Source organism: Scaptodrosophila lebanonensis, unplaced genomic scaffold, assembly GCF_003285725.1.
Source record: "Scaptodrosophila lebanonensis strain 11010-0011.00,11010-0021.00 unplaced genomic scaffold, SlebRS2 tig00000089-arrow-pilon, whole genome shotgun sequence".
NCBI classification, from domain to species: Eukaryota; Metazoa; Arthropoda; class Insecta; order Diptera; family Drosophilidae; genus Scaptodrosophila; species Scaptodrosophila lebanonensis.
The window spans coordinates 2,437,687-2,458,064 of NW_022060565.1; positions in this window are offsets into that span (position 1 = coordinate 2,437,687).

Sequence of the window (20,378 nt, forward strand, 5' to 3'; positions counted from 1 at the left end):
TATGGTACATACATATCTGCAAATACATATATAGTAAGTATATTCATCTTGTATTGGTTTGTTATTAGGTTTTGTGTGGGAAATCGTGCTCGCGGCTGTGTTTGCTGGCTAAACCGCATTGTTGCAATGTCAATCAATCAGGTAATCAGACGAACATCTCAGCCACTTGACTTAATTAGCTACAAATTAGTAGTATCATTAACGGTTTCATTCGACCACACGCAAACACACACAGACACACACGTACGCACCCATTTCAGACATCTGTCTGGTGCACTCTACTCGTTCTCGTACTCGTACTCGTACTCGTTCTCCCCTCAGATGATTGGTATACGCGTTCGCCTGTTATTAAGCCATCCACACTCGTCAATTAAGGTAATGAATGCACACATCGTTTGAAAAACGAACATCCTGCTGCCCGAGAATGAACAGCCTCCGCAAATGTTCGATATTTCCGGCTGCCAGGCCACTCGATTCAATTGAAAAGCAAATGAATGACTACTTGAATCTAATTGTTGAAACCGAGCTTGGGCCGGCATTGAGGCCAAACAATTTAAACTAAGAAATTGGTCATGAAACATGCAATTAAATTCTTGCCTTAGCCCTACTATCTACTTGTAAGCACCAGAATTTGTATTCAGATTTATATTGATTACAGCATTTATGAAATGGATAATATAATTACAAATGGCATAGCATAATTAATTCTTCACTTAATTCTAAAATATTTAAATTATAAAGACAATATTTTAAATAGCCGGAATTGATAATTGGGTTTTTGCCTTAGTCCTACTATCTAAGCACCAGAATTTGTATTCAGATTTATATTGATTACAGCATTTATGAAATGGATAATATAATTACAAATGGCATAGCATAATTAATTCTTCACTTAATTCTAAAATATTTAAATTATAAAAACAATATTTTAAATAGCCGGAATTGATAATTGGGTTTTTGCCTTAGTCCTACTATCTAAGCACCAGAATTTGTATTCAGATTTATATTGATTACAGCATTTATGAAATGGATAATATAATTACAAATGGCATAGCATAATTAATTCTTCACTTAATTCTAAAACATTTAAAATATAAAGAGTTAACATTTTAAATAGCCGGAATTGATAATTGGGTTCTTATAGATTATATAATAGGGCTATGGTAAGTCAATGTCTCTATCACAAGTTCAAATTAGGTACAGTATTTCAATTATTTTAAATCGTAATAAGTAGGTTAAACGATTAGAAGTACTTACATACTTGTATATGTATGTACTGAATTCACAACTCATTCCCATTTCATCAACAAATATTATTTTTGACAAACATTTTCTGGAAACTCAAGGCGAAGATGTAACAATAAATGAGATTAGAAACAATAAAGTTAATTGGGCTTGACTGAAACAAGAAATTTAATTAATTATTCTTTTACTAATTGTCCTTAGTTTCTAATCAGATAGAATTTTCGACCCCTACATACTATATTGTGTAGGACAACTACAATAGACCCTCTCGCACTTGATTTCATGGAGGACTCGATTCGAAAGCTCATTAAACTTAAGAACGTAGCAGGATGCTTCGAAGCACAACTAGAATTTCTATTAGAGAAATAATATATATATCATAAGCGATGAGCTGCATAAAGGTTATCGACTAATATTATTTCCATAGCTGAGCTTTCTTCTATAAATATTGTATTAATATTTATAAGTAGTATGTATTGTAAACAAGGGACTTTTTTGCTTGCATTCGGCTCTTATAGGGTTATCTTGATTTGATAAATTTAACGAAAAGCCCTTATAAATTTGCATTTGTATTTCATATTATACATATAATATATTATTATATTTGCCTTAATTGAATTACTAGCTAAATTTACTAAAATTGTCCGACCCGTTCTTGGATGTTATTTTTATTTTGTTGAGTATTTATTGTAGATTTTAAATCGAAACATAAGAATGCAACTATTTTCCTTATAATCTGTTAATCAACGAAAACTAGAAGTGGTATCTCCAAGTGGTTGGAACAAAAGCAGTCAATATTTGGCCCAATCTGCAAGAGTCGACTCATTAAATATTAAGTGTTGTCTTATAATTTGCATATATTTGAACCTTATTTGTATTTTGTAAGTTTGTGGGTGCATTTTATCGTTCTATTTAGATGAGATATAAAACCATGCGATCACGACTTTTGTCCGTTTTATTGAGTTTGTTCTCTTCTTTGTCAACTGCATAGTTGGCAAGCAAAAGGACAAACCACTTTCAAATAGCTTTATCAAATTTGTCTTACCATGTTGAGTCGGACTCGTTGATATTTCGGATTGGCACTAAGACACTGAAGACATTTATCCAGATACCGCCACATACATAACAGTTCCCAATTCATAGGGTGCGTGTTAATTACCTTGAATTCTGGCAATTTCATCTATATCCTAGTTTATGCAATAGTCCGTATCTATGAGGGTCATTTGAAAGGGTAAAGGGTGGCGGCGTCAAGTATGGCAACAACAGCGTCAACAAGAACAACAATAACAACAATGGTGAGCCACAACGAAGAAGATTACGTCTTGATGTCCCATGCCATGCCATGGGAAGCCATGTCCTTGTCCTTGCTCTATCCCTCTACCCTTCCATGCCGACCGCCCAGCCATGTGCCTTCGATGTGGCAATGCGATGGGATAGATAGATTCATAATACGGAATAGTTGTTGTTGTTGTGTTGTTGGGTTCGTCGATGTCAACACGCTGGGGCGTCAAGTGTGTGTGTGTGTGTGTGTGTCCACAGAAAAGGGGGAAACTTTTTCGATTATATGCTCGTAAAAGTTTCGGTGTTTGCCAATACACGCCACGACCAGCAACACAACTGGGCAAAACCGCAATTTGACCGCACAGCAGCAGCAGCAACAACAACAGCAGCAGCTTATACACAGCAGTCTATTGTTGTTATTGTTCTTGTTGTTGTTGTTGTTGTATTGGTGTAGTGATAAAGACCGAGGAGATCAGGCTAAACAAAACTAAACAGAACCGAACCGAACTAAACTGAACCAAAAAGAACCCGAAAAACAGCTCGTAAACAAGCAATAAAATGGTAAAAAGGACAACAACGGCTTCAAGCAGCAAGTCAGCCATTTGGTCAGGCATCCAGGCAGCACCCTTGCTGCCAATTGGCACTGTCAAATACGGTATCCCCACACACTACAAACACCATCCCTCCCACATGGGGCTCGTGTCCAGGACGCACTTTGTCTGCATCATTGGCCTTTCGATAGTTTTGCTTTCGCGTAGTTTGCCATCGCACTGTGGGCTAAAAAGGACCTACATGGTAACATCTATTCAATTATGAAAGTGTACGATTGAAACTAGCGGACCAACAAGTGCGATTACGATTGGATGTACTCTAAGATGCTTTAAGAGAATTATAAGTTTCGTTAATTTGAAGAAAGACCTAATTCAATAACAAAATCCATATACAAGTATATAAAAATGGAATGGAATGTATATTATATACATATGTTCCCTATAGACTCCGAAACCGCTCAACCGATTTGGATCAAATTTTGTGGCAATATTTGAAATAGTCCCGTTGGTAATACTGTGGAGTTTCGTGGAGATTGTTCAAAATCGAATTCAAAACCACAAAATCAAAAAGGTGTGGGGAAAAAGAGCAGCTGAAAGTGCCGATGAACCCGAATCACTTTTGCAAGATCGTCGCGAAAGGACATCCACATAGAAACGGAAGAAGAACGGGAGTCGCGACTTCGGAAAATGCGTCGAAGGGGATCCACAGCCAGGGCCATAGAAATAGAAACGGAACAAGAGCGTGAGTCGTGGCGCAGCAACTCAAGTCTTACTAATTATATTATATTTTAAAAGTGTTGGAGTATTAAAAATAATGCAACGCTCAGTATTCTACAATTTATGACTTTGTTTTTATTTCTCATTATATTTTCCAAAATTATTTAATCAAATTATTGGAATATTAGGATTTTTTTTTAGCCTAAACAACACATTTTGTAGATCTATCAATGACTAACATTATAACATATTGGAACCAAAATATTTGCAATATAGTATGGAAACTTTAAGAATGTACATATGTAACTTTTATTTAGGTAATTTTATTACAATAATACAAGTAGATTATGTTAGTACATATACCAAAAAAAAAAAGAAGATAAATTACATTTGCCGCTGTATTATATGCATTGCTAAGCCCATAAGAATACTTAGTACTTTATGGTTTTCCCAATAATATTTTGGGTAATATCTGCAGAGAGTTGGGGAAAAATATAAAAAGTAAAGTAACCCGTTTCCGGAATCAAGGCATTAGTCCAGACACGCATATAAACCGATTTGTCTTATCATGCTGATTAAGAATAGAGTGGGCTGGAGGTACTTCTTCCTGTTACATACTTTGCACAACCCTAGTAAAACTCTTTTATCCTACAGGTACAGTTACAGGTACATTTTATCGACAATGTTTTGAAACTAAACACACCGTGCGCTGTCTTGGAACGTGTGAAAGTTTTTGGCTTGCCTTAACTTATCACACACTTTTCACACTCACAATGCTCGGAACTTTTTTTTTTTACTTGTAAAGTATATATGTCTATCCGAAGTTTAATTTAATTCAAGGCCCACTTTACAAATAGCAGTACTTGAAATTATCCGTGAGCCTTCCTTTAATGTTGTTCGCAATAGTGCGGCGTTTGTTGTTTATTTTAACGAAATAATATCTTGAGAGCATTCTTAGCTCTAATTTGGGGGGTTACCCGATTGTCGCAGCTGCTAATCCGATTTAGCTTTATATCTTAAGAAAATGAAATTTTTATTATATTATTTATTTAGTTTGTAGATATAACTTTAAGAAATTATAGCAGCAATATTAGCTTCTGAGCCAATTGCGTCACATCATTGGAACGTCTATATTTGAAAACGAAATTCGACACGAAGAATGTTAAAATAATTTGATGGCCACTTAAATACATAAACAGCTTATTATTCTAAATGAAACAAAAACGTGATTTAATTTTTTATGCCGTTTAATTTTCTTTCTTTTTTATAGCTGCTTTGTTTTTAAAAATTAAATCCAACTTCTTCGAAAGGGACTAGAGGTTGCCACAACGAGTTTTAAAAATAAGTGAAGCTTTTAGTCAATGAAATATAAATGTTGGCGCCTAATGCTATTATTCATTTATTCCGTCTATATCAGACTGGCTAATAAATGCTTAAGCGGTCGGATCGATTTGCGCGATGCCCGGAGCTAACAGGCGCTCTATCAACAACATTGGACAGCGAATCTGCGACTCCGGAGGCAACTGCATAAGTTATGAATTGTGATGATGTTGATAAAGTTGATGATGCTGTCGGTGTTGGTGTTGGTGCCGGTGACGTCGCCATTGTCGTTGCCGGTGTTTAATGTTTAAATAATGCCCGGCGTCTGTCTCCTGTTGCCACTTAAAAAAATTAGACAAGCAGCACTCTGGTTGTAGTCGCCGGACTTGGCTGCCAGTAAACGTCAACGACTGAAGCCACAAATCAAGGCAAAAGTTGCGACTGGCTTTGGCATTGGAACGCTGGGTGGAGTGCGAGTATTGGGTGTTCGCTGTTGCTCCAAATGTGTCATTAAAAAATTAAAAGCGAAAGCCAGCCTGTGGCTCAAGCTGAGAACGATGGCAAAGCCAACGCCAATGGCAACGACTACCACAGATGAAGACAATGCTAACGACAACATTGTTGACGGCTCATGTTGGCTAAGACAAACGCCAGCAGCTTTCCCGCTGTAATGAGCTTATAGCAGCCACATAAAATTCATCCAGGCCTGTTGGAGCAACATTGTATTGCCAGCAGAAGCCTGTGTGGAAATGTGGAGGCATCTGTAAAGCTCTTCTCACTCTATATCCCTCCTCCTTTTATTTGACTAGCTGGCTTGCTGGCAGCGATATATTTAGGAGCAACAATTAGAAGAACATAGGAGATTCTTTTATCAATTTATTTCAAAACTCAAATCAATACAAAGTATTGATGTACTATTGTGGAAGACAAAACGTAGCGGAAAACACAAGACTGACACAATTACAAAATAAGCCTTCTTTATTCGATGACTCGTCAGAGTTCGAGCGAATTGCTCAAGCTACAATGTACAGCGAGATCGGGGAAACAGCTGATAGGGTTGCCAGAGTTCCTATGTACATACTTATCCTACTACGCTACATATACATATATGTACAAATTACATTATTTTTTTTTTTTTATATTGTATATACACGATATTGGAACGATATCTGTGAGAGCAAAGGCAAACAATAGATTGTCATTTCAGATTTAATAAAATTCTATCTTATCGATGAAGCGATTTAACCACTTAAGCTAACGTAGCATTTCTATAAAAATAAAACATCTACCGCGAAATGATATTAAAATCACTGGACGAGAAAAAGAACGATGCTATGAATGAGTGTGCGCGTCCAAAATTAAATTATCCATCACTTGTCGCGCCTTCTCCGTCCGCCGTCCACCGTCCGCCGTCCTCCGTGCACCGTCCAGCATTGCGGCTCGCCATGACGCTGATTGCTTTCAGCCGGCCGAACAGGCGGTAGGGATGCCACAGCTTTGTGGCAGGCAAACTGCTGACAGCTTTTATGATTTTAAAATATATCATTAATTGAATTAATTATGCATTTTGTGGCCAGGTGTTGCATGCACTTAATAAAGTTCGACAAATTATATGAAAAAAGTGAAATTGTACGCGCCATGTCGACAATGTTTGTATAAAGTAGAACATGGATCGAAAATACATATGTACGTACATACATATGTACATACATACATATATAGTATTTGTACTCGAATAAAAGTTGCATTTGTAATAAACTGGTGAGAATGCAACAATTGGGGGTAATACTATGTAGTTGAAAGCTGACTTCATTTAATTATCACTCAATATCTGTCCTCTTTTCTACTATGAATTGATAAATTCAACTTCTCTTAACTAAAGATACGGATTAAATGGTTTCAATAATATTTATAAGTTTTCAAATATTTCTGTTTGTTTGTTTTTGTATGTTTTTTGAGAAACCATCAGGGTTGTTTCAAGCCCTAATTCCCATGGAAAAATTACATAAAATAAGTTGAAATAGCCTTCTTGCTTAAAGTATTAGTTCTAGGTCCAGTGGGAAAATCAAACACGATTTAATGTGTATATAAAACCGCTACTTACTTCCTATATTAAATGGGTCGTCTTTAATTGAGTGATCCGCTTTTATTTAAATTTAAGATATATGTACTTATAGTATGTGTGTACACAGTATCAGTTAGCTTTAGGAACGATCTTTCCACAAAGGGCTCCCACGCTGTTCCATTTAGCATTTCCAAAGATATATCCTAAATGCATAAAATATTGATGGGCAATCATTTCCTGCAATATTCATTAAGTTTCATTTGCATCAATTTAATTTGGAGCAGTGGCAAGAAGCGAGTCGCTGAAAGTGTCAGAAAGTATGACGACAGACAGACGGACAGACGTCCGTGGTGTGAAACTATAGTGTGGTCTTGGTTCGAGTAGGTGTGGACAGACGCCAACTTTTGCAGTTGACAAAGTGTCGCCGGAAGTTTCGATTTATAATTAGCATGACACACACTCTGCTTCGAGTGAAAAACTGCAAAGAAGTCAAGTCTGGGAAAAATGCAAACTTGCCTAACAGACAGACAAACAGACAGCCAGGAACGGAACTAAGATTGTGACCGAAGTCGAAGTCGACGGCGGCAGATGTACGTATTGGGGCAGAGGAGAAGACGGAGATGGAGACCAGCAGTAAGAGCGGCGGAGAAGCGTGCACAGAGAATCAATATTTCCGGAGGGCATTGCGCCAACGCCGACAGAGACGCAATCAATTTAAGGCCACTGTGGGCGGCATAAGTGTTGGAAATGCTAAGACGGAGGGGGGCGGGGGGTTCTGGGAGTGGAGGAGACGAGCCAGCAAATTTTTGCCATAGACAAAGTTTGCAATTTTCGTACCTCAATTGGTTTTGCTTGTGATGACGACGACGATGACGAGAACGAGGATGAGGATGAGGACAAGCACAGCTTGAAGACGCGAGGCTGGAAAAAAATAGATAGAGAGAGAGAGAGAGAGAGAAGGAAGAAGCTGAAGTCAGAAAGCAGTTGTGTAAAAAAGCTGAGTCAAAATTGCTCGCTGGCGGTGGATTGGACTGCCTGGCTGCCCCTGCCTGGCCTACTCTGTCCTGCTCTGGCCTGGTCTGGATGCCCGTCCGCCTTGCTACGACTTTGGCTTCAAGGTTTTAATTACAACTTTCAACGCGCGTTTCGCCTTGAGACAGTTTTTGGCGTCAACGCGTTGTTGCCGCCCGCCCACGAAATCAATGAAAATCAAGTATACGCAGAGCAGCACCTACATACGCCCAAAGCGAGACGCACACCCAGTCGGAGTCACAGTCACAGCCGCAGCCACAGTCATAGTAGCAGCTCTAGTCTTAGTCTCAGTCTCAGTCTCCATCTCCGCTAGGCAGCCGCGTTGTGGAAAATCGAGCGTAAACTTCATCTGCTGTGGAGTGCGGTGTCTTCAAACGCGCCAAGATTTTGGCTTTTTATGTTAGTTTTAAGTTTCTTTTCACTCTCGGTGTGTTTGTTCTTTTTTTTTTGTGCATTCTCTGGCTGTTGCACTGTCTATAGCTGCTCCTGTTCCCATCTCTAGTGTTATCCCACGGCCTCTGCAACGGCATTTAAAACTTTATCTTCGAAGCTCCGGCGCTGGCGATGGGGCTTTATAGCTTTGTGGAATTTCCCTTAGCTTTGCTTTTGGTAAAAATAATTTTATTACTTCTTTCTCTGCATCTTTCTTTCATGCTGCGTTTTTCAGCGCCACTTACTGCACAGCCCCGGCCCTTTTTCCCAACGTTGTTAGTTGCTCTTGCAGTTGTGCATGTTGGGGCTCTTACCCCGTTCAACTTTGGCCTCAACTTGCGAGGCTTTCAATTTGGCCAGTGCACTGGCTGGGGATTGTATTTGCTGGCACTTTCTTGCACTTTCCTTTTGTTTTCTGTCTCGGATTCTTTCCTTAATAATTTATAATTCGATTTCGCTAATAGATTTCAATTATAGTTACATTGCAGCGATCAAGTGACTTTCATAAGTATTATTCAATGTGTGTTAGCAAGTGCTCTTGAAATATGAAAACAAATCCCTTTTATTTGACTACATCTAAGATATGTTTTAGCTACAAATATTAATTGATAATTGAAGCTACTGTACGAAGTCTAAGCTAGCTGGTTTGGGTCAGTTTTTTAACTCCACGATATTCAACTCTTCTTACATATTTATAAATGTTAGATAATTTAGCAAAACTGAAGCCGACTTTTATTTACTGACTTACCTATTTATATAGTTAATAAATAGATTGAAATTCAAATTGATTCGGGCTTTCAATATAATTGATGACATAAATACCTTCCCTTTTAATATGTTATTAATTTGCTGATTTTTTCCTTGGTTGGGTTGTTAAGGTCAGGATAGGAGTATTAGGTATTTTGAAACTATTTCTTTTTGAAGTTGGCAGGAAGTTAACAAATGTTCGAAAGTTCTGTTTCTTTGGGATTGACAATGATTCGATACTGACGATTGAAGATACTATAGATACGCCATGATATGCCATGTATGGGCTTTACTTGTAATGTTCGAAAGCGTTCAGTTCATGTGGATTCTATTGTATTCTATTAACTACATGATTGGTCATTTCATTTAATATAGTATGTCTTTAAGACAATGGGGAAGCTGTTTAGTTGGTTAAATATTATTTAAACACATAACCTCAAAGACTATATTTATATAAAATGCATATTGCATAACTTTTAATCAAACAAAAACTAAAATGTTGCTTGTGACTTGGGGATAAGGTTTCAAATAATGACAAATTATGATATTCTATAAGCTTAAGTTTTAGGAGTAAAAATGCTTCGAAATTCTCTCAATCGGTTTCTTGCATTAAAATCGAATATAATGGAATGGAATGTACCCTACATCAGCCAAATGATTCAGCTGGTCTTAGATTAAAGTTTATATTTAGCCAGAAATCTTGATCAATTATTATGCTTTTATTGTTCATTTATTGTACTGCTCTGCTCAGCTAGTTAAACAAATGCATTCGAATTACGTCCGATGACTGGCCTATAAATGACCCACGGTAATTAGCTTTGATAGCGATGTGTTTTTCTTTTTTTTATTTGTCTTCCAAACACAATCTCACTAAACTAATACACCTACACACTAAGACACACACAGGCACGTCACGGCACGGTCACGATATGTATCAGCAAACAAAATCAAGGAGCTGTGGCGCGTGTTTGTCGAGGCATGCCGAAGGTTTCACACAAAAAGGGCATTAGCCTGGCAACTGGTGGGGCTGTCCGGGGGGCACTGGGCAAACAAAAAAGCGTGAAAAATCTATTATGACATTTGCGCGTTGACAAGTTGACGAAAGTCATTAACGATTGGGTAAGGCATGCCCCACAACCGCCAAACTTACACAAAAATTATTGTATAACAAAATTAGCTGACGGCATATTTTCTTCTTGCTTGCCGCCGTTCTGCCAAGAGTCGACAACAAGCGGCAATCATTAAAATGCCAACACGAATCAGGCGAAAGTTCAGTGCGAATATAAATACATGCTGAAATATACAAATATGTATATACGAGTATTGTATATACTGGGTATGTAGTATAAAAATGTACGAGTATAAGGAAAAAGTTGTCAAATTTGCTTCGCTTTTGCGTGTCGCGTTATGCCAACTATTTAGGCAAGGCCGTCGTGCCCCACACTCTGTTGCACTTCAAAGGCTGTGATTTGTTGTAGTAGCTGGCTGTGACTGAGAATGTGTTTTTATGTACGTGTGCGTGTACGTGTACGTGTATGTGTGCGTGTTTGTGCTTACTGTTTGGCTTCAAGTTTTTTCATTCAGAAAATTGAATCCTTTTGCTTTGGCGTTTTTTGTATGTTATTAGAAAAGTGAAGCACAGGCATGAGCAAACAAAGCCAGGAGTGGGCAGGAAAGGGCGAAAAGGTGAAGCTGGGTCTCTGGATGGGGCTGACACAAGATTGAAAAATGCACAACTTTTTGATCTTTTTAAAACTCTTTGCACACTCCCACACGCACTCACATACTTATATGTATGTATGTATATGTACACATATACACACTCGACAGCGCTCAGCACTCACGCAAACTCACGCACGTAAGGGTTGTCTGCTTAGGTTTTAGTGTTGAGCGTTGAAAACTTAATCGGATTTGGCGTGCACTCATGCTGTTCGTTGCTGTTGTTGTTGTTGTTGGTGTTGCTTTACGCAGCTCAAAGAAAAGAAAAGAAAATTTTAAAATTCAACCGGCATAAATCAAACACTCAGACAACGAAAACGACGACATCGGCGTCAGCGTCAGCGTCGGTACCGGCAACGTCAACGGTAATGGCGACAAGGAACAGGAGGCAAACGTCTCACCGCTGGCATAGCCTAAAAGTATGCCACGCTTTCGCCAAAAGCGCGCAAAAAGGCCAAACAGCCAACAGGCAAGAGCGAAAACAGCCAACTGCTGGCACAAAATATTTACGCCTCAAAACTTTTTTGCGAAACTCATATTTAAACTTTGCGTGCGGGTTTTCCTTAATGTTGTTTCTTGTTGCGATGCTTGTGTGTATGTACATGTACATCTACTCGTATGTATGTATGTATGTGTATGTGTTTGTGTGAGGGAGAGCGCCTTGTGTTGTTGATTTTGAAAATCTAATTTTGCCTTAAATTGATTTTTACTTAGGCATTTTTCTCCAGCAGCCTTTTCCCACAAATAGTGCGGGCTAACAGAGTCAGCAACAAAAACAAGAAAAATGAGAAAAATTTTTCTTACACCCAAACACACACTCACACTACTTAACAAAATTATAGAAACGGATAACAAATATTGCTCTCTAAGTATAAAGCCTACAAATAAGAGGGACTTAAGTGCCATTCTTCTTCATAAAAGTAGATAGATGTGACGAGAAACAGATTTCGAGGCCTGAGGCCGAACCCATCTAGTTGTCTTAATAATAGTGAGAATTTAAACTAAAGGATGCTTTGGGTAAAATCAATTGAATTGTATTGCTGCTCAAAACTATCCCACTTGCTTGTATTTGTAACATCAATATTGAATAATAATATTAAAACAAAAAACAAGTAAAAAAGCTAAAGTCGGGTGTCCCGACTTTGAAATACTCTGTACATATGTTTACAATAATTATAGAAAATAAAAAAAAATATATATAAAAAAAAAATTGGATCGATTTTACCTCTCTCGGTATTCGAACTCACGTAAAGGGTGTATAATTGCACATTTACATAGCAATTGCGTCTGTGTGAGTGTATGTATGCCTATGCGCATCAATTCGTGTCTGTGTAAGCATTTTCGCAGTCAACCAAACAGCAACACCAACAACAGCCGCGGGCAGCGCTTGAGCAGCGCTGCAGCAGCAAATATATTTATGGCTATAACTTCTTGGTAAATCGGTCTATCATAGTGAAACATGGCATACGGACACATAATTACTAACTGGGGGTATTTGCAAAATTTTAGTTCGAAATTCCAAGAATTACGGGAGTTAGAGAAAATCGCATTTGCGGGGGAGAGGGGGGAGGGAGGGGAATTCCAAAATATACATTTTCTGCGTATTCACACAAGGCATCTTGGACTAAAATTTGGTGTGCCTAGGTCTTATAGTCTCCGAGATATAGGCGATTATACGAATGGAAAATCGGGAAAACCCCCATAGGGGGGAAGTGGGGGGGAAAATCAAAAAAATAAAACAAACTCGTATAGAATACACACATAACGCATCTTCGTGCAAAATTTGGTGTCTCTATCTCTTATAGTCTCTGAGATCCAGGTGTTCATACGGACGGACAGACGGACAGACGGACAGACGGACAGACAGACAGACAGGGCTAGATCGACTCGTCTTGTCACGCTGATCAATAATATATATACTTTGTGGGGTCTGCCACGCCTCCTTCTGCCTGTTACATTTTTCAGCTCCCGCAAACCTAATATACTCTTGTACATTTCATGTACAGAGTATAAATAATAATAAATTGAGAAACTGAGAAACCCTTAGAGCGGACAGTTGGAACTTTTTAGCTCTAGCTAAGGAGTCAGACATTACGAAACTTAAACTTTGTTGTCTACAATAATTTAAAACAACATCGTGTATGAATGAAAACATAAATACAATCCAAAATGTCATCAGAAGTGTTTTGTTCCATTTAGACTACAATTGAATAATTTGTAATTCGCCAATTCAGGAGCTATGTCACGATTCTTTAAACATAATCAGTTAAAAAAGAAGATAATAAAATTAGACCAAACAAAAAGAATTAAATAATTTATATACTACTAATTACGCATTCTACGTATCTAGTTTTATATTTATGGCTGTATTTCATAAGAAATTTGAATTAGTCGAGTATATATAATTATATATATACGCCTGTGTATGTGCGTCTGATTATGCCGTACGTATTAATTCATTAATACGCCCGTCCTTCCGACCACTGGCTATTATTCCTTTTTAGCTTTATTAAATACAAATTCAATCTTTTGGTCCTTTGGTCAGTTGCGCTTGAATGCATTTTGTTCGTTCGTTTGATTTTGCGAGCACAAAGCAAAGGTCAAAGGCATTGTGATAAAGGCACGTGCTGCTCATGTGTGAGTGTGGTCAAGGGCATGGAAGTGGGAGTGGGTTTGGGCTCTCGCATGTACTCGTATGTAGTGTGTTGTGGGCACTTTATAAGATTAGAGGTTCGTGCGGCCAAATGTTGCGGTGCTCTAATTTTCATATTTTAATTATGGGTCGAGGCTTATGCACAACTAAATGCCACTTAAAGGTAAGTAAATAAGGGAAGAGATATAATTATTATTATTTATAAACCTTCAATTGCTACGTATACGTAATTTTTTATTGACTAGTAGATCTATGAAATCGTTACTTTTGTATACAAAAACAAATAAAGCTTTTTAACATTAGACATTAGACAGTTTACTGTTTACTGTTTTAAAATTTAGACAGGGATAACAAATAGTTTAGTTTGGCATTTTCGTGAAATTCAATTTGAATATTGTTCTTTTATTTTATTTCGCTGTTGATAGGAAAACTCATCGTAAATTGAAGCCACTTCTGTAGCTTTGTAGAAACAAAAAGTTATGCTCGTACTTTTGTGCAATTACTTGAAATGCATTAGCAACAAAAAAACTTGTTGCGGTGCAACTATGTATGGCTTCAAAGACTGGCTGTAATTAAAACAATGCAGTCGATGAGGGAGTATTTGAGTATTTACATCCCGTTGTAGGGGACTTGGGTTGTAAACGACTTGGATAAAACGAACGTATGAATGCTTATTCTTTGGATAAATATTATGGTATTTCTTGAATAAATATATTTTATTTTATTTAGTAAATCAATAAACAATGACGTTATTGAATAATATTATTGTATAATAACAACTTAAGAAATAAGAAAGCCTCAAAGTGAACTTTACAATCATGTCAATTTTACTGGCCATTTGGTCAGCTATACCCCGATTCACAGCCATATATCTGAGACATTGTAGACATAATAAACTTCCAAACAATAGTAAGTAGATGATGAAACTAAATTCTACTTAAGAGCTATCTAGATGAAGTAAGGAGCAGAAAAAGAAAAAGGAAAACTTTCAACCCGGTGGTGTATGCAGTAAGTGGTCAAAGATTTCTCCGGAGATAAGTTTAAAGGAGAGCTTTTATAGAATACAGAGAGAGAGAGAGAGAGAGAGAGAGAGAGAAATTTGTAACATCATTATAATTGGAACAAATGTGCAAAAACGATTGTGCAGACAAGATAAATGGAAAATAATGCTCCTTGATGGTAAATAGCTCCGCCCCCCTCTCTTAAGAGCACATTTGTTAATTCATTGTTATATAAACTGTTGTGAGGACAAGAAATGTGAGATCGGTCCCAAAAAAGTTGAAGAGTAGAAATGTAAAGCAATGCCTTGCTTTGTTTGGTCTTGTAACCATATCATCAAATTGAATTCTACAGAGTTATTGAAAAGTGGAACTGATTCAGCTCTCGAATTTCAGTAGAAATTAGATAAAATGTTAAACAATGAAATTGAACTCAAGAGCCCTACAAACACTACACTGTTAATTCATTCACTAAAGGGTATTTGGCGTGCAGGCTGTGTGGCGAACAATTGCAACTTTTTGGTAAACTTTCTTACGAAGCCAAAGAAAGTCATAGTGGGTGCGTGAGGTGCAAAACGAAATAGCAATAAAAAATGGCAAATGGCCAGAGTAAAACATAAATCACACCCAGGCAATACTCACAAATTCAAATTGAAGTTGATGAACAACAAAAGGAAACTTGCCCAATTTGCGCAACCTTTATGGTAGTCCGTAATGAGGTTGAAATAAAACAAACAAATTGAAGCTAACCAATTATTTACAAAGTTCTGCTTTAAAATAGAACAAAGGGTGCAAATAATAAAATTTCCGTCCATGAAGGCGGCAGACGACAGCGAGAGAGAGAGAGAGAGAGAGAGAGAGAGAGAGAGAGAGAGAGAGAGAGGGAGAGATGGGACTTGGCGCGTGGTTCGGAGCCAGCGCTTTGAATACCAAATAAATAAATGAAATGAATACTCCAAAGTGGGTTGCCAATTTTGCAGGAAACATATAAGAGCAATGGCCACGGACGCTGTCCCAATGTGGGGCGTCAGCAACAACAGCAACAACAATAAGGAGCAACTACGCCGACGACAACCACAACAACAAGAGCAATAGCAATGAAAGCAACAGAAATGTGGCAAAGATGCCGCAGTGCTCGTGTTTGTCCGCCGTCTGTCAGTTGGTCAGTTGGTCGGATACGGATGCGGACACCTTGCCATGGGAGGCAGGCCGTCAGGTCGGCCGGCAAGCTGGCAAGCAGGCACACGACGTTCAATTTTTAGCAGCCACAATTTGAAATATTTCTCCTGCATATTTGACAGACAGCCAAAGCTTTGGCTGTTTGCACAGGTGCCACAGAATGGGGGAAAAGGTGGAGATGAACGTGGTGGAAGGGAGAGGGTGCACAAAATTACAACAGAGCAGGTGAAACTAGCTCGGCACAGGCATAGGGACATAGCATCTGCCTTGTCTAGTTGCCTGTCCGCCTGCGAGTCTCCCAGCTGGCATTCCTTTTGTTTATGTTGAATGTGTGAAAAGAGAATGTGAAGGACAACAAATGAAATGTTACGTTACCATTGTGTTACGTGAGGCACCATTGTGCTGACTGACCACCACCACCGCCACCAACAATAACAACAATACCAACAACAACAATAACAACAAAAGCAACAACACCGGACAAAGCTACTGTGCACAATCGAGTGTAATAATGAAGTACGTTTTGATGCTACCACAAGCACAAATCGGAAGCGGGTGAGTCAGTGCAGTGATAGGGAAAAGGGCTCGGGGGGAAGGGGGCGGACTGGGACCATACTGTGACTATACCGCCGCCGCACAACTACACAATGGCACTAACGAGATTCGCCGCTCAACTCGACTCATGTGATTTGCGAGTTAAAACAAAATTCTTCTAGGAATGCCCATTGCAAGCTGCCGTAGATACTCGCCGCCCTTTCCGCTTTCCACTTTCCCCTCTGCCCACTTTTCCACTTTTCCACTAGCCCTGCCACGCCCTTTAGCATTGTCGCATTTTTGGTTTGTTTTTGTGCTGTTTGCTGTTTGTCTGTTTATTTGTTGGCTTATTTGCTTTATCACTTACGTGTGTCCTGGTGTGTGGTGTGCGCGTAGGTGTCTGTGGATGGGTGGGTGTGTGGGTGTGTCGCCGCCAGCAAGCGTGCCGGTGCACATTGTGTGAAATTCCTTGTTTCCACTTCATTTGTATTTCGAAAGGGACGCCAAATTCACTCGACTGGACTGGACTGGACTGGACTCGACCTGACTCCAGACTAAACTGAACTGAACCCCTTGGCCTGTGGTGCCAACTTTTGGTGCCACTAGCAATAAATGAAAACCTGAATTGGGTGAACAATTTCATTTTTGAGAATGAAGAGAAGTTCAAATATTAAATAACAGTAGTTTTACGATTGCTCTCTCACACAATGGGTTTGTTTGTCTTCCTCAGTCTTGTAAATATCTGAAAGAAATCCCTTTAACATTTCTCAAATAACTTAAGAAGTGTTTTATTCGTTAAATAAAAAACTGGCTTGTTTAAATGTTTCATTAACACATAGGCTAAATATTATTATTATTATTAACAGTTCGGCTGCAATGTAAAATGTACAGGCGAACAAATATTTAGCTATAGTTACGAGGCCTTAAGCTAGCATTAAATAACAGTTAAGGATATTTAAATTTGTTACATATAAATATATAGGACGGGGCTTAACTTATTAACTTAAGGGTATTGCTATTGTTGCGGTATCGGATTATCGTTTCTATATTAAGGGGATTGAGATCAAAAAGGGATTGGACGGGGCTTATTGTGGGGAATAGAGAATTTCGTATAGGTTGTAAATGTGGGCATTCCGCCAGTATATGTTGAATGGTTATACGCTGATGGTGCACATAGGGCAGAGGGGCCCTATGTGAGGACGCTTAAAAAGGTAACTATGAGTGAGGTTGGTGTGGCCCAATCTTAAACGAATAATTTTCGAGAAAGTGGAGCGAGGAATTGAAAGCTTGGATTGATTTCGACCGTAGTCGTATATTGTATTCGCTTTTGTGTTGTGGGAATTGTAGTATGAGTTCGTTTGATGAAAAAGAGATATTTGTTCGGATTTGAAATGTTTTTTTTTATATGTTTTAGGATGTCTGTGATATTAAAGTTATTGTGAAATGTGAGTGGGAGGAGAAAAGCGTCTTTGGCAGTCTTATCTGCATCTTCGTTGCCTTTTATCCCGCAGTATCCAGGAATCCATATTAGTTTTCATTTTTTAATGTTTTTTAATAGTAATTGTCTTATGGCAGATGGGTAATATGAAGTATTGGTGGAATTGGAGATGGTAATACATAGCCTAAATAAAATAAACCAATTAATTGATAAGTACATCCATAAAAATCCATTCGATTTGAAGCTACTTGTATATTGAAAAAGCATTAACAATAATTTACAAGTACAATTACATTGTGGTCAACATTTTTTCAACATCCACACGCTTATTCTCACAGACGAAGTCATGTGGATTGGCTCGTCCTATTAAGCTAATTAACAATATATTGTTATACCCTTCGGGTACAGAGAAATACAAAGAAATGCGAAATATATTAGAATGACAATTCTAAAATAAAAGAAATTGATGATACACGTATGAGGCGTTTTCATGGCACAGTCTTATATCGTCACTTTCTTTGACTGTCTTCAATTTATGAAAAGCTGTTGAAGTTAGTGGAGTTAAATGTAACGTATTTATATTAAATGTTTATTAAAGAAAACTGTTGAATCCATGTGGTGTGGAGAGCGTTTAAGCGCAAGATCCGGCTCGTGTCCTGTCCTGCATAAATTGTCTGCACAGATTTGGGAGGCTTTGCCATTTAAAACGCCATCAACCGTCGGCCATAAACCAAGCATCGGGATGACGGGCACCAAGTAGCTACTATTTAAGTAATCCATCAAAGAATTTTTACATATGCGGGTCAAAAATTGCACTCTTCAAAGGACTGCAAAGCGAGAAGTGCAGACAACATGCGGCTCCACTCACCAGCTGACGGCGGATGTTGAATGGCGATGGTTGGTGGAGAGCCGGCCATGCCTACCAAGTCGACGGAATGTGCCCGAAAATGTGGCAGCTGTTGAAGGTCAGAAAAAGAAAATGAAAGACTGACAAAATAATAATAAAAGACTAAAAACGAAATCGCCGTTGAATGCCAAGATGAGTCGCCAGCTTCTCCATCGATAGACACAACGTCCCGAGCCGAAACTTCAGCGCGTGTCGCTCACACTGATGTTGATGTCTGTCTGGCCTGCCTATCCGCTAGAGTATCTGCTCCCCACACATCTCTCCAACTCTCTACCTCGCTCTAGCTCGCTCCACCACCGACCCAGTGTACATGCTGAGCAAATGAATTTTTAATAAAAGCGCCACATGCTGCCAATAGAAGTGAAAATACAAATGGAAAAATGGAAAATGGGCGCAAACCTGTACTGCATGTACAGCAAGCCCAGGCCGTATATTTGCCAGCGACTGCGAACTCTTTGGCAGTCTGCCGCGCGCATCACATCTGTCTGCACTGAGCTATATACATACATATACATATGTATGTATATGCAATAATTGTACATATATATGTATATACACTAAACTGAACGGTACTGTCGTGCACGGAACTACTGCACTGACGAGCCATTAGTGAATGAATTTTTATGCCTCCGCCACGGCCGTTGCGCCACTGCCACTGTCAGTGCCTCTTTTAATGTTGCCTCAAAGCTTTTTGCTCTATTTATCTTATGCACACTTATTTGCCGCTCGACTCACCTCGACCCCACCTCGACATCCACCTCGACGCCCACATCCACATTCACATCCACACCCACCCACACACATCATATGCACATCTGCAGATTTAACTCCGACTTTCCTCGACAACGGTTTTCTGGCCTCGTCTTGCCACCGGCCAGGGCCAGCAGACGCTGATTTTCATCAGATTATGGAAGGCCGAATAAAATGGACCGAATGAACATTAAATTAAAATTAAATTCTAGATCGTGCGAATTGTATTCGTTTTTGGACATACCTATAGGAAAGAACTAACTTCATTAGTTTCCAATAATTCCATTTGGAAGCTCTATTCCTTCCGTAAGTAACTGTACGCTTTAAAGCTATGAATCTATCATTTAAATGTGCATATCCTCCTATTAGTAGATCATATGAATTTAATGTACATATCTGTTTTGGAGCTTTCGACAAACACCCAACAGAATGTGTACAAATTAAAATTAATATGAATATAACTTGCATAACATATTTATAACCCACTTGCAACATTTAACTTTAAAGTTTAACTAAATGCCAAGCCAAAGCAAAGTAGAATAAAACTTTAACTTAGTTTAAGGACTAAAAATAACTCAAGGATATTTAGGTGTGTGTGAGTATTGCCTTAAAGTCTAATAACAAATGCATGATATGTACAAATTCACACAAGTTATAGAACAGTCAAGCTTGGCGGTACAAGGAAGTCGGGAAATGGGACATAAGACTCGTACTCCTATCAAATGTAATCAATCATAAGTCCAATTCAATGAAAACTTGCAATATAAATAGTATTCGTGAACCTTAGTCGTTTCTCAGATAGCAAATAGC